This window comes from Rhopilema esculentum, chromosome 4 (assembly GCF_057945365.1).
Source record: "Rhopilema esculentum isolate cy_ngs chromosome 4, ASM5794536v1, whole genome shotgun sequence".
NCBI classification, from domain to species: domain Eukaryota; kingdom Metazoa; phylum Cnidaria; class Scyphozoa; order Rhizostomeae; family Rhizostomatidae; genus Rhopilema; species Rhopilema esculentum.
The window spans coordinates 13,637,976-13,650,800 of NC_142818.1; positions in this window are offsets into that span (position 1 = coordinate 13,637,976).

The window sequence follows — 12,825 nt, forward strand, 5'->3', positions numbered from 1 at the left end:
CACTGTCCCGGTCTTCAAAATCAAATAGAGACTTAATTTATAACCAATATTAAACAATGTGGCCCTTAGCTGACAAAATTCGAGCAGCAAATCACTCTATGGTAGAAATCGGTAAATCCCGAGAAATCATTTTGACCAAAGGGCAAGGGGGGAGACAGCCTTGAGTCAAAAGGCATTTGAAAAATAATGCCCAGCTACCAACATCTTCTGTCGGTCGGTATCTTAAAAATCGGCTAAATTTTGGCATAAGAAATTTGTTTACAAGTTTTGAGAAATGTGGACATAAATAAGGCACTACAATCAGTGTCTCATACGAATCTCGTTGACTTCCTACAAAAAGCCGCCGTCAAGGGCACTTCTATGAAAAGGGCACTTTAGCCCTTTTGCCCCTCCTATCAAAAGGTCACAGGAACGGTTGACCCCCAACGCCCCCTCCTGCATCCCTGACAGTGCATTATTTCAACTAATTCAAAATTCGAGTAAAATTTACACAAAACTAGCAAATTTTATGACAAATCACAAAATTGGTACAAAATTGGTCGCCTCCCACACAAACCCCGTTATTTACGCCACAGCTAAAAAAGTTGGCAAACTCCATGCTTTTTTACGCTTAACAATCACCTCCCCCCCCTCTCCCATTTAGTATACCATATTTCAGCAAGACGGACGGCTCCCGCGTACCTGCTCTAAGGCTTTGTACTCTTGCATTGGGAAAAGAGTTGGCCTTGTCATGTAAATTCTTAAACCAACATTGCGGCAATCGGCAACAGACTTCACACAGTGCATTCAAAAGATGCATCAAGATGCCAGTATCAAATTTTCAAAAACTGCGTAGAAGCTTTGTTGTCTCATTCATTCGAGGCAACTTCCACGGGAAAACGTTCATTCGAGTGGCAGCGTGGCTCCATTTTGTAGAAAATATTAGACCTCAAAAGGAACCTCAGAATGCGAGAATTGGATTCTCAGATTTCCACATGTATCGCACAGTCAGGTTCATGAAAGAACCGTTGCCAGGAAAAGTGTTCATTACAGAATTTGATGCTAGCAAAATTAACTGGTCATTTTAGAATTAACGACATATAGCAAAGAAAACGGCTAAAATTTGTTCACATTGGCATGGTTCTTCTATCAATGCTATTGCTGAAAAGCTGAAGGACTTAATACGCTTTCCTACTTGCATTTCACTTCTAATTTCAGCATTTCCTTTTGTTTTCATATCTGCCAAACTTAACTCAACAGATACCAAATTGCCAACGGAAAAGACAGGTCTCTTTTATATACATTCTCCTTTATAAAACTCGGAAACAGAAACATTCCCATGCAGACACAGTTATGTAAACTGCAGTTATTGCAATTTTGTCCCTAAGGTCCCGCCTGCTCAACATAAGGACTTGGAGTTTCAGCATGGGACTGGGTACTAAATTTATAGGAAATAAAAATACGGGGAACTGCTGTTTCTAGAGTTTCTCTGTATAGTTCAACACCAGATAAGATGCCATAGACAGGGAAATGACCATTTTGAAGAAATTCGTTTGTTAAAAAGATCTGAAATTAACAACTGACAAACCTGCAATTTCGTGAATTTACATTTTTGAAAAAGAAAATATTTACAACAAAGGCCCTACAATCAATGGAACTGAATCAAAGACCGCAACGACATTTTTTGGAAGAAAGCATACCGGATGGTAGCACCGGATGCAGGAACAAGACACGCGCGGGTGGCCTCTTTTTGTAGCTTACCTTGGTCCCCCTCTTCTCTACTATGAGTTTGCCACTTATTTCGAATGCAATTTCATCTTTTTTGTGTTTTAAAAACTAACATTTACAGGGCAAGACCTCTGGGTACCTTCCACAATTTAGCCTCTACATTGGTATCGCACTGCTTCTTCTCCTTTGTAAATAGAAGTGCATAGTCTGTTGTAAAAGAGGTTTTTAAAAAATAGTTATAGGTGATTTTTAGCCCTGACATGCTTCATTTGTTGGAAAAGGCTGATTCATAACCCTGTGCCCTTTCATTCAATGGAGTGGAACACATAATTATAGCAGGATTAGATTGTGGCTGAGCGAACTGGAAAAACTTAGCACTGCTTCTTGAAATGACAACTTTACAAACAACTCTATTGAGCTGGACTTCCGACCTCTTCCTATCCCAGTCAGTCTTTGTTTGTGACTTAAACCTTTAAGCTTCATGAGTCCATGATGACTGCCATTTGGAACAAACTCAAGACTGTCTTTTGCACAGGGCCGACGCCACCGGGGGACCGGAGGGGCCATGCCCCCCCACTTTTTTGGTGTGCAAAAATATTTCCGTAGAGGCCCTGTTATGAAGCACTAAATTCAAATTCGATATATAGAACTTTGCCCCTCAACTTTGAAATTCGTGGCGTGGACCCTGCTGCAGATGACCAAAGATTTTAATTAAAAACTGCAGAACTAGATTTTACGGAAGAGGTGCATGGAGACTTTGAGAATTCAGTTTTCCGAGAGGAACAGAGTTGTCGCTAATTCCACTGACATAAGCGTTTGCCTTGTATTGTTTTGAACTAATTTTCTTTCTTCACTTGCATATTGCACAAGTTTATTATCTTTAGCCTTTCTGGCATGAGAATAAAATTGATTTGAGGATACAAGTAATTTTTTCTAGCAAAATTGCTTGATGTAACATCTTTTTATGAATGGGTTTCCATTCTTTTCGGAAATTTACTAAAAAATTCATGGCACCACATGCATCAAAGTTCAATTTTTAAAGTGTCGTGTTTTCAAATGATATTTGAAGTGATTTGCAAATAAATATCCATCCTTCCATGCAATGGCTAGAGCTTTATCTTTGTCTGTCCTGTAGGATGCTTTTTAATCCAAAATCAAAATCTTTATCGCTTTGATTCGGATTACTGCTTAGTTTGATTCTTGCAATTCACCTGCATCAGCCCAGTTCCAAAAGTACTGCTTCAAGTATGTTTCGATACTTTGTACCTAGTGTTTGGTCTTCTGTGCTGTATACTCCCATCCGATCATGCTTGGCTTGGCTGGTAAAGTGCGGTCGTTACATTTACGTTGCATGAGCCGGCAAAATATATCAGAGGAGGAGAAGGTGACAGAGAACCAGTGAAGATAACCAACAGATTGTTTTCATTTGTTCTCCCCCTCTCCTTAGAAGTTCTCTAACGACCTATGGCTTCGAAGAATATATAGCAGGACCGGTGAAACGTAATGGAAAATAGTGGAATGCTACGACTGCTCGGGGGTCTAAAACAATAAAAATATTGCATTTTAGGAATATCTGGCAAGTAATCTGAAATATCAACAAAATTGATTTAGAGCAAAAAAATAGGCAATAACAAAAATATTTTTTATAATCATATGATACATGGTTTGACATCAAAATAGAAGCATGCCTCACTCCTCTAAGCATAGTCACATCAAATGTTGCTTGAAAACTTGTGACTGTAAACCGAGTGCAACACTGTAAACAAGGCTATTTGGGCCTAAATTTGGCCATTCTAACCAGTAGTGTGACTTTAAGCGGAGTGATGACTACCAGCGGAGTCGACTGTATACTCTTTTTAAAATGTATTTTTTTAGTGGATGATGTCGGGTGTATTGTATAAATTCCTGTAAGTTTTCAAGCTCGTGTTGCCAGATAAGAATTATGTCATCTCATCGATAAATCTTTCCCAAAATATCTGCTTCCATCGAGACATTTCTCGAGATATGTTGTTCTATTGTTTTTATGAATATGTTGGGATAATTTGGGGCAAATGGTCTCCCCATTGCGGTGCCCTAAAGAAGGTTAATAAAATTTACAATTACATTCTTTTTTTGAGAACCAGTACAGGCTGGTTGTTCTTAATTTTTTTTCTTGAAAATCTGAGGCTGGATTGTTTTTAATTTGCTCTGAAATCATAAGACGGTAAGTAGTGCAATTACTAGCTATTGGGCTCTAGGGAAGTGTTCAAGCCTCATTTGCCAACAAAGGAGTAAGACATCCTTTTTTGGCGACAATTTTGAAAGTTCATTGAAGAAGAACCCCTAGTTGGCAAAAACTCGTCGTTTTTGAGATGAAACATCGTTCAAATTAACATTTTACAGAAGCTCAGCCACAGCTTGTTCTTTATTTGTTCTCAACTTTTGAACAATTTTTAAACTCGTCTTCTTATGAAATTTTTCGTATAAAAATGAGAGTGTAAAGGCAATATAGTTATGTTTGAGAATAAATATCACCATTCTATTGAATTCTTTATACAGCGGAGTAGTTTTCCCAAAATGCCTTTTGATGGCATTAAGGGAAACTTTGATATCCTCATCTTGAGAAATGTTTGTTTAAAGTGATTTTACCTCTAGTGTAACGAAATCAGTGGGATTGTATTGTATTGTACTGTAAATTATTTAATGTAAGTTTTTACAATAGTGAATATACACTAATTAAGACTAACATGAAGCAATTTCAAGGATTGCATAAGACAGTTCATTTACTGCAAAATGAGCATGCGCACTTGTTTTCAAGGAACCAAGTTTTGATCAAATTCTTAAATTGTCTAGTATTTTGTGCTATCTTTATTGATTCCGGGAGTGAATTCCAGATTTTAGGTCCTTGAAAACTTAATGATCTGATACCATTATTGGTAGTTCTGGCTTTTGGAATGTCAAGGGGGTTTTTGAGTCGAAGGTTATGACCTGTTGTTTTGGGTACAAAATAGTCTTTCATGAAAACAGGATTAAGGTTGTTAAGTGTTTTATAAACTTCAAGCGCTAAAATTCTAACTGATTGGATATGTGTGGTAGTTCCTTTTGAGTTAGCAAGAAAATCTTTGTAAGTAAATAAGTAAGGAGTTTAAGTTAACAGTTGTGACATGATAACTCTTATGTAATCAAGCAATTTGATAAAAATATGTACGCAGTTGCACATGGGGAGGTGTCTGCATATTTGCCTTATTTGTTATATATACCTGGAATGCTTGTGTGCATATCGAAAGTGTGTTGTACAAAATAAGTGCATGCTCTCTTTGACAACACAACGGTTAGGCAACACAACGATGAACCTGTGGACACAATAAGCAAGGGCCTAAGTGGGTAAGACTTACTTTGAGAGTAATGTTAGTGTTACGGGAACGGAGGGCCAGTTCCCAACATTTTCAACTTTTGCCAGGGCAAAATCTTTCTGGTGTGCAACAGCGTACATATTTTTATCAAATTGCTTGATAACAAAAGAGTTATTATATCACAATTTTTAGCTTAAACTCCTTACTTATCTTCTTTATGTTATGCTAAAGACATCAAATTAGGAATTATCGAGGGTTCATTTTTAAACACCTTAACGTTTATATATGAACCTCCGTTCATATGAAAGTAACTTCAAGTTCTCCGTTACTTTTACATACTAAATATTAAATACACAGTAGTTGAAACCATCCTCTCTAATTTTGTAGATTACACTACGAACTTTAACCTAAGTGCTCAACACAACACAATTGCTTATAATTGCTGAAAATTAATTTTGGTCATTTTTGCTTGAAATGTTTTTCTTTGTAAAGAAGTTTGAAAGAAGCTTAGTGCCATTAACCCCCTTGTTTCAGTGGCTCTAGATACTAAGAAGGCGAGAATCTAGATCGAAGGATTGTTATCGATCGAAGAATGGTTATATAACAATGGAGTGTTATAGTTCGAAGGATGGTTATATAACAGTGATAACCTTTTATGGGTCGGCACTCTATCCCATTTGGCGGACTTGTTGTTGTGTGTAATATTTTCAATTTTGTAAACAATTGATCAAAGCAAAGAGTACATTTTAGATGAAAGTTGAATATCACATATTGAATATCATAGTCAATCAAATGAAAACAAACACCAGAAAAACGAATTTCATCTTGGGAACGAGGTTTGAAGAAAGCGTTCTTGAACACCTGCTGTTAGCACCGGTCAATTGACGTTAATTATTATGTGGCAAAGCGGGCTTGGAAACAATTTTAACGGTTTCAATTGCGTTCTCATTGATCTGCAACAATACCAGAAATTGTTCTTTGCGGTAATAGGATAGTTAAACACTGAATGCTCCCTGAAAGGTGCTTCAAGTTGTCGTTAAACTTTATTACTTCCACGACACCCACTCGCTAGTTGTTTTCCTAAAAGCTGTGTCATGCATTGATACCAACATTTCGTTAGTGTCCTTGTTAGAGGAAAGTTTTGAAAGACGTTTCTTGCAAGCTATCTTAAAGCCTGCATCAGTCTTTCGATCTGAAATTGGTTAAGTTCAATGGTTAACTATCAACGTAGCAGTTGAGAAAAAAAATTTTATTCATTTCTTTTACGAAAAGAAAGTACTTAATTATTAAATGGGTCGAACTTAAATAAATTAAAAAAAATAACTGTATCCAGCTGCCTGGCCTCTTTCATGGCGCTTCAGCTTAGGGAGCAAGCCCTTCTTCTTGCAAAAAGTGGCAGAGGTTGATTGCCAAAAGCAAACAAGACGAAGGGGCAGGAGCGACAATTGACCCCCAATCGACGGAGCATCACCACATTTAGGGGGATATGAGCGTTCTATCAATTTTATCAAGTGGAATTTCACAATTTTTTCTTTAGAAAACCTTGTTATATACTATATGCCTTATATTCTATTGTTTATTTCAAATTTCCTTTTAAATTTGTTTTATCTTTTTCTATATCATAACCCCACAGATAATAAAATCTGTTTCATGGAAAGTCATATAAAAAAATCAATTACATTACGAGTAAATACTTAAAACATAATTAAATTTATAACTGAATAGGGATTTAATCTAGTTTAAACTGACCATAAGATACGCAAACTGAATTTAAACGATTTGCTGTTAATTCATAGCTAGGCTAAACCCACTATCCCAAACATCCTTTGAAAAAGATCTTCAGATAGAATATTGGATGGCAGCCGAAAAACCCATTTGCTCGATGTTTCTTCAATCTACCTGTTACATCCTCTCATGTCTTCTTATGCATTTTGTATGCATTGAATAAGTAGAGATCGAGGAGTAGAGATTCATCAAGGAGTAGAGATCATTGGTGGTTTTTATAGACCAGACAACGGGACAATCCTGAAAATTGTTTCGTAACATAAACGGGGTTTGTTCTTTGGTACAGTGGTTCCTTGGGTACCAGAGCCTTGGTGAAAGAGTAGGTCGGCAAGAGGTGCAGGGGCTTTACATTGTTTTCGACCTACTTCTTCGCGGAGGTTCTGGAACCCAGGGCCAGGGTAGTACAGAGGATAAGATGCAGGGAGTGTTGGTTGTTAATGATGGCATTTTCCGTTTTTTTCTGTCTCCTTACTCGTATTTTCATGAGTCATTTGACAACCCCTTAAACGTTTCCAATTTGCCTAACTGTTTACATGAATCAGAAGGTCGTAGGTGATATCAGAATAGGAATAGCATAGGTGCAGTGGAATTTACCACAGTAAGGATATAAGTGAGTCAAGGATTCCTGTTTTCACCATTGACATTGAACTGGGTGACGACAATGCCCAAGAGGGTGTCATATTCGATCGGTTGAGAGGCTTCTTGAAGACCAAGTAGTGTTAAATAGTAAAGAGAATGGCCTCCAGTGCTGAAAAGAATAAGGCAACGTACAGTTATGGGGATTTAATCTGGGTCTTTGGATAAAAATAGTGCGATAACATCCAGTACGGTGTTAAGTTGAGCAAAGACGGTGAAACTGCGCGGAAAGAAAACATGGGTAAATTAAGCCTGCGATATGCGATTTTGTGACAACTTCGAAGACAAGATGAAAAATGAAGGGGATTCTTATTTGGGTTTTGCTGGGATCTGAAAAATCAGATACATCATGGATGTGATCGATCGAAGAAATAAGCAATAATTTAAGTCAGGAACAGTACAAAACGACGACGAACATCTAAGTTGTCTAATAGAATTTTATAATAACTGATAAAACAGAATATTAGTATACTAGTAATATATTGAAATTTCTATTGGCGAAATATTTGTACAAATCGAATCAATTTTAAAATTATATTATCCAACATTGGATTCTCGTCGTTTTGCATTGTTCCTGGCTATTACCATAGTAGACTATTACCTTGTATCATATTATTACTCATTGCAAGATTCATAGAATCAGCCGGACAGCCTATCCTGCGTTTCTTCCTTCTTTAACATTAAATCTTCTTAAGCTTTGGTCAAATGAGTTGAATCTGTGATTGAGCAGAACCCAACATGCTTGCTCAGTTGGATGTTAGAATTGCTTGGCAACCGCACCATATTCGCTCAGTGATGTTTAGTAGTTCTGAACTGAACCGCTCTCATAGCTGTAGACCTAGAGAAAGAAGTGCTAAGGTAGAATATCGTACAGTAGATGAGGAAAGTATCTGAGTACCGGGAACCCTCTCACGCCTACCGTGAATCCTCAAATTGACCCCCCCCCTCGAAAAAGCCCCCCCTCAAATAAGCCTCCATCCTAGGACTACAAATTGTCAATAAGCCCATCCCTCGACTAAGCCCACACTGCTACCGTAACTCCTTGAATTGGCCCCCTCGATTCATTGATTTTTGCCATTTGAGGTTGCCTTTTATTGAATTACCATAAAAATCCATATTTATGGTAATAATGAATTAAAAGCTCATAAAGAAACTCCTATTAAATATACTGGGTCTTTTATTAATGCCTACTTAATGTCTACAATAATTTCATAGGCCCCCCCCCTCATATAACCACCCCTCGAATAACCACCATCCAAAAATATTAAAAATAAATAAGCCCCAGGGGGCTAATTCGAGGATTTACGGTAGTGAAAATTTGAGCTTTTGAAGAGATGAGGCTTTAGAAATATCATCTCTATTAAGGTTCGCTTCAGAGATCTAAAAAGTTAGCTTTTCTGCACAGACGATAAACTGCAAAATTAAACAGACAAGTTCTATAATAGGCGAAACATTATGATAGGAGGATTTAAACATCGTAAATTCATATAATCAGCATTACGACATCCTGTCTTTCCCATGCTTGCTGCAAATAGAGAGAATCGTTTTCCTTTTACTGCAGAATAAAAAATAACGTGGTTTTTCAGTCACTTAATCAACAAAATCATTTGAGGATGACATTGCCAAGCAGAGGATAGGATTCGGGTGACCCTACGTCATTTGAAACACCCTGATCGAGAAATCTACTTTCTATCAACAACTTAACATGAAGCTAGATGCTTCTTTTAGAGATAACCACTTTCCTGACACTCAGTCACGTGACCCAGTTATGGAATGACGTTAGAGATTGATTTTCATCTTCCTGTTAAACTGGATTGAAAACAATTGTGGCAACCATGTATCAAGTTTGTGTTCATCTGAAATTTGATTCCTACCAGCCAACGAAACTGACATTAATAACCTTTTCAATCGTGTGCAAAAATTGGCGTTATGACGTTGAAAATCTAATCTGAGATATCCGTTCCATTATTATACAAAACCTGATATGTTCAACATTACCAAAAACGTTCTTTGGATCAATTGCTTTTTTCACACAGCTTGTTCATCTTGGTGCTGAACATATTTCTAAACTGTGTATTTTAACATATGCTGGCTTTCAACCTCTTCTTCCTTTTTACTTTATGCTTCTTTTGATCCTCCTTTCCAATAACCCTCTGTTTTCTTTTTTCTGCTACTTCACTTAAACCTCTGCTTTTATTTATTTTTTGCTTTCATTTACCTTCTGCTTCTATTTTTCTACCTGCATCTTCTTATCCTTCTTCTTTATCATCTTTATTATCTTTGATTTACCCGCAAAATGTTTTGGTCGTTGATCAATACCGTTTTTGACAAGGCCAAAATTCCAAAAATACCACCAGTTTTAGAGAATGGACAATTTGTGACTGATTTTGCTGAAAAGGCGCAGCTATTCATTGATTATTTCATACTTCAGTGTACACCGATTGACACAGGCAGTGTAATTCCAGAACATGCCTCCTTAACTCCCACTCTGAAAGACAGCTTTTTTACTCTGAGGAAAAGATTCTAAAAATCATACGATCACTTAATCATAATAAAGCTCATGGGTGGGACGAAATATCAGTGAGAATGATTAGATTAAGTAATACTGCATTAGTTGCCCCATTAAAGATAATATTCACTAACTATCTCAGTTGTGTTCTATTCCTCAAATATGGAAGCATGCAAACGTTGTGCCTGTTCACAAAAAGAACGAAAATAATCTGAAAGGTAACTACCGACCTATTTCACTTCTTCCAATCTGTGGGACAATACTCGAAAAACTCATTTATGATTCCCTATATTCACATCTTGTGTCATCTGACTTGCCAAACCCAAATCAATCAGGTTTTCGTCCAGGTGACACAACAGTCAATCAGTTAATCTTCATAACGCACACAAACTTTTTAAGCATTTGATTGTAACCCTCTTGATGCTCGCTCTGTGTATCTCGATATTTCTAAAGCATTTGACAGGGTTTGGCTTGCTGGTCTTATCTTCAAATTAACAAGATGTGGCGTTTCAGGAAATCTTCTCTCTCTTATTAAAAGCTTTCTAAAGGATAGAAGGCAGCGAACTGTTTTGAATGGGCAGAGTTTTTCTTAGGGAGGTATTTCAACAGGAGTACCCCAGGGCTCTATTCTGGGACCTTTATTTTTCCTCGTGTATAAAAATGACCTAACAGAAAATCTCAGCTGCAATGTTAAGCTCTTCGCTGATGACACATCATTATTTACAGTCGTTCATGATCCTAGCTCAGCCGCCAACGAAATGAACCATGACTTGGAGCTAACAATTCAGTGGCCTCATGACTGGAGAATGTCGTTTAATCCAGATCCACAAAAACCAGCTGTGGAACACTTATTTTTACGAAAAAATATAAAAGCGGATCATCCAGGAATTCTCTTTAACAACATACCAGTAATGAAAGTAGATGAACATAAACATCTAGGAATTAAATCTTATGTCTTTTTCTGCCCACATTAAATATATCTGAATCGAGAAAGAGTATTGGCCTGCTGAAATATCTCCAAATACCTGCCCAGACACACCCTAAACAAGTTATATAAGCTCTTTGTACGACCTCATCTTGACTGCGTAGATGTTATCTACCATATCCAGGAAAAATTGAAATCCGTCCAGTACCCTGCTGCGCGAGCGATAACGGGAAATTGGAGAGGAACATCAAGAGAAGAAATCTATGCAGAGCTTGGTTGGGAGCCTCTCAGTTGATGGAGTAGATGCATGAACATGTTTTACAAGATCTAACCTCACTTCCCAGTATACTAAGAAGCCTATCCCACCACCCCATCAGTTTAAATACTCTCTTCGCATCCAGGATGCTATTGGGCGATTGGGGGCAAGAACTGAAACATTTCGATCTAGTTTTTATTCCAACTGCATATCTGAATGGAATACGCTCGATCCTGAGGTTAGGAATGCTCAATCCACTACTGTGTCCAAGTCTAAGCTTCTATTAATAATTGGTCCCCCTGCGCAATCTGTCTCTGGAATTCATGACCCAACAGGTTTATCATATCTCATTCAACGTTTTGCTTTATCACCACCAATTTGATACACAAATCTTGAAAATAATGAGCTAATGCAGATTTTATTGTATGGTTATAAAAACTTTCCCGACGAACTAAATAAAAATATACTCCTGCTAACTCTAGAATTTATCCGAAGATCTGTTCGATTTGAATAGAAAATTTAAACACTCCGTAAAAAACCACACAGATACAACCAGCCACCCTGTCCCATTTCGTTAAAGGTGTTCTTCTCTCCTTGTATTTTTTTCTTTGTTTTTCTTTTAGGTCGTCTATTTAATGTTTAAGTGTTGATTTTAATCTCTGTGTCGAAATGGCCCCGGGTTAGTCATAGCCTTCTGCTCCCCGGGGAATCGTCAAAGTAGTATTGTATAGTTCTTTTGTAATTTTGTATGGTAGTGTAGCTTGTAAATCTGTGTTGTAATCTTTTAGTGGATATAGATATATAAAAAGTACTAAAATCTAAAAGCATTTAAACATCTTACAAACACTTCTTAGTAAACTCCCATTGCATATTATACTTCATTTTACTTATGCTTCATTTTACCCCCTACTTTCTCCTTTCAGCATCTATTTTCTTTCTCCCTCTACTTGATTATACTGTCTTCTTTGGATTTTTTATTCTTTGTATTAGCAACAGCGTTCTATATTTTGGATACCATAGATATACACTTGTAGACATAATTTTCTTTATCTTCAGTAGTCCTGTCAGACATAAGAAAGCGCCTGTTCTTTTTTGTTGTGCATTTCGGGAAAGCTTTAAGATGTTTGAAAATATCTTCCATATTCAAAGCAATTTCTAAATTTTGTACCACCATAAAACAGCTTCAACGCTCTACATTCAACCTTTTTTTAGATCATTTAAAAAAGAAATGAATTACCTTATTCCCAACGAACGATTTCTTTAAAAATCTGTTACATCACATGACGGATTTTGCATTATTTCTAGAACTAGAAAGACGTGCTTTGCACTATATATGAATTGTTTTCTCAAAAATGTTTGGTTAATGATGGTTAGAAATTTAAGATAAAAAAATATCTGCAGTAATTTTTTCGGTTTGTTTTAATCACTTTTCAGTAAAGATGTGATCGTAGCATAGCAGAGTGAGTAGCAGTTCGTGAGTGGAAAAGTAATTCGTGAGGGTAATTCGGGAGTCAAACCATTGGTAAGTAGAATTTCTTTGTTGTCTTTGGTGTCTTTGGCGTCTTTCTGTCTATTTGAAAGAATTTTATGGGATCTTTACATTTGATATTTGCAATGGATATGTTTAAAATTTTGGATCTACTGAATCACATCCTCGGGTTGTCAACTGAAATCA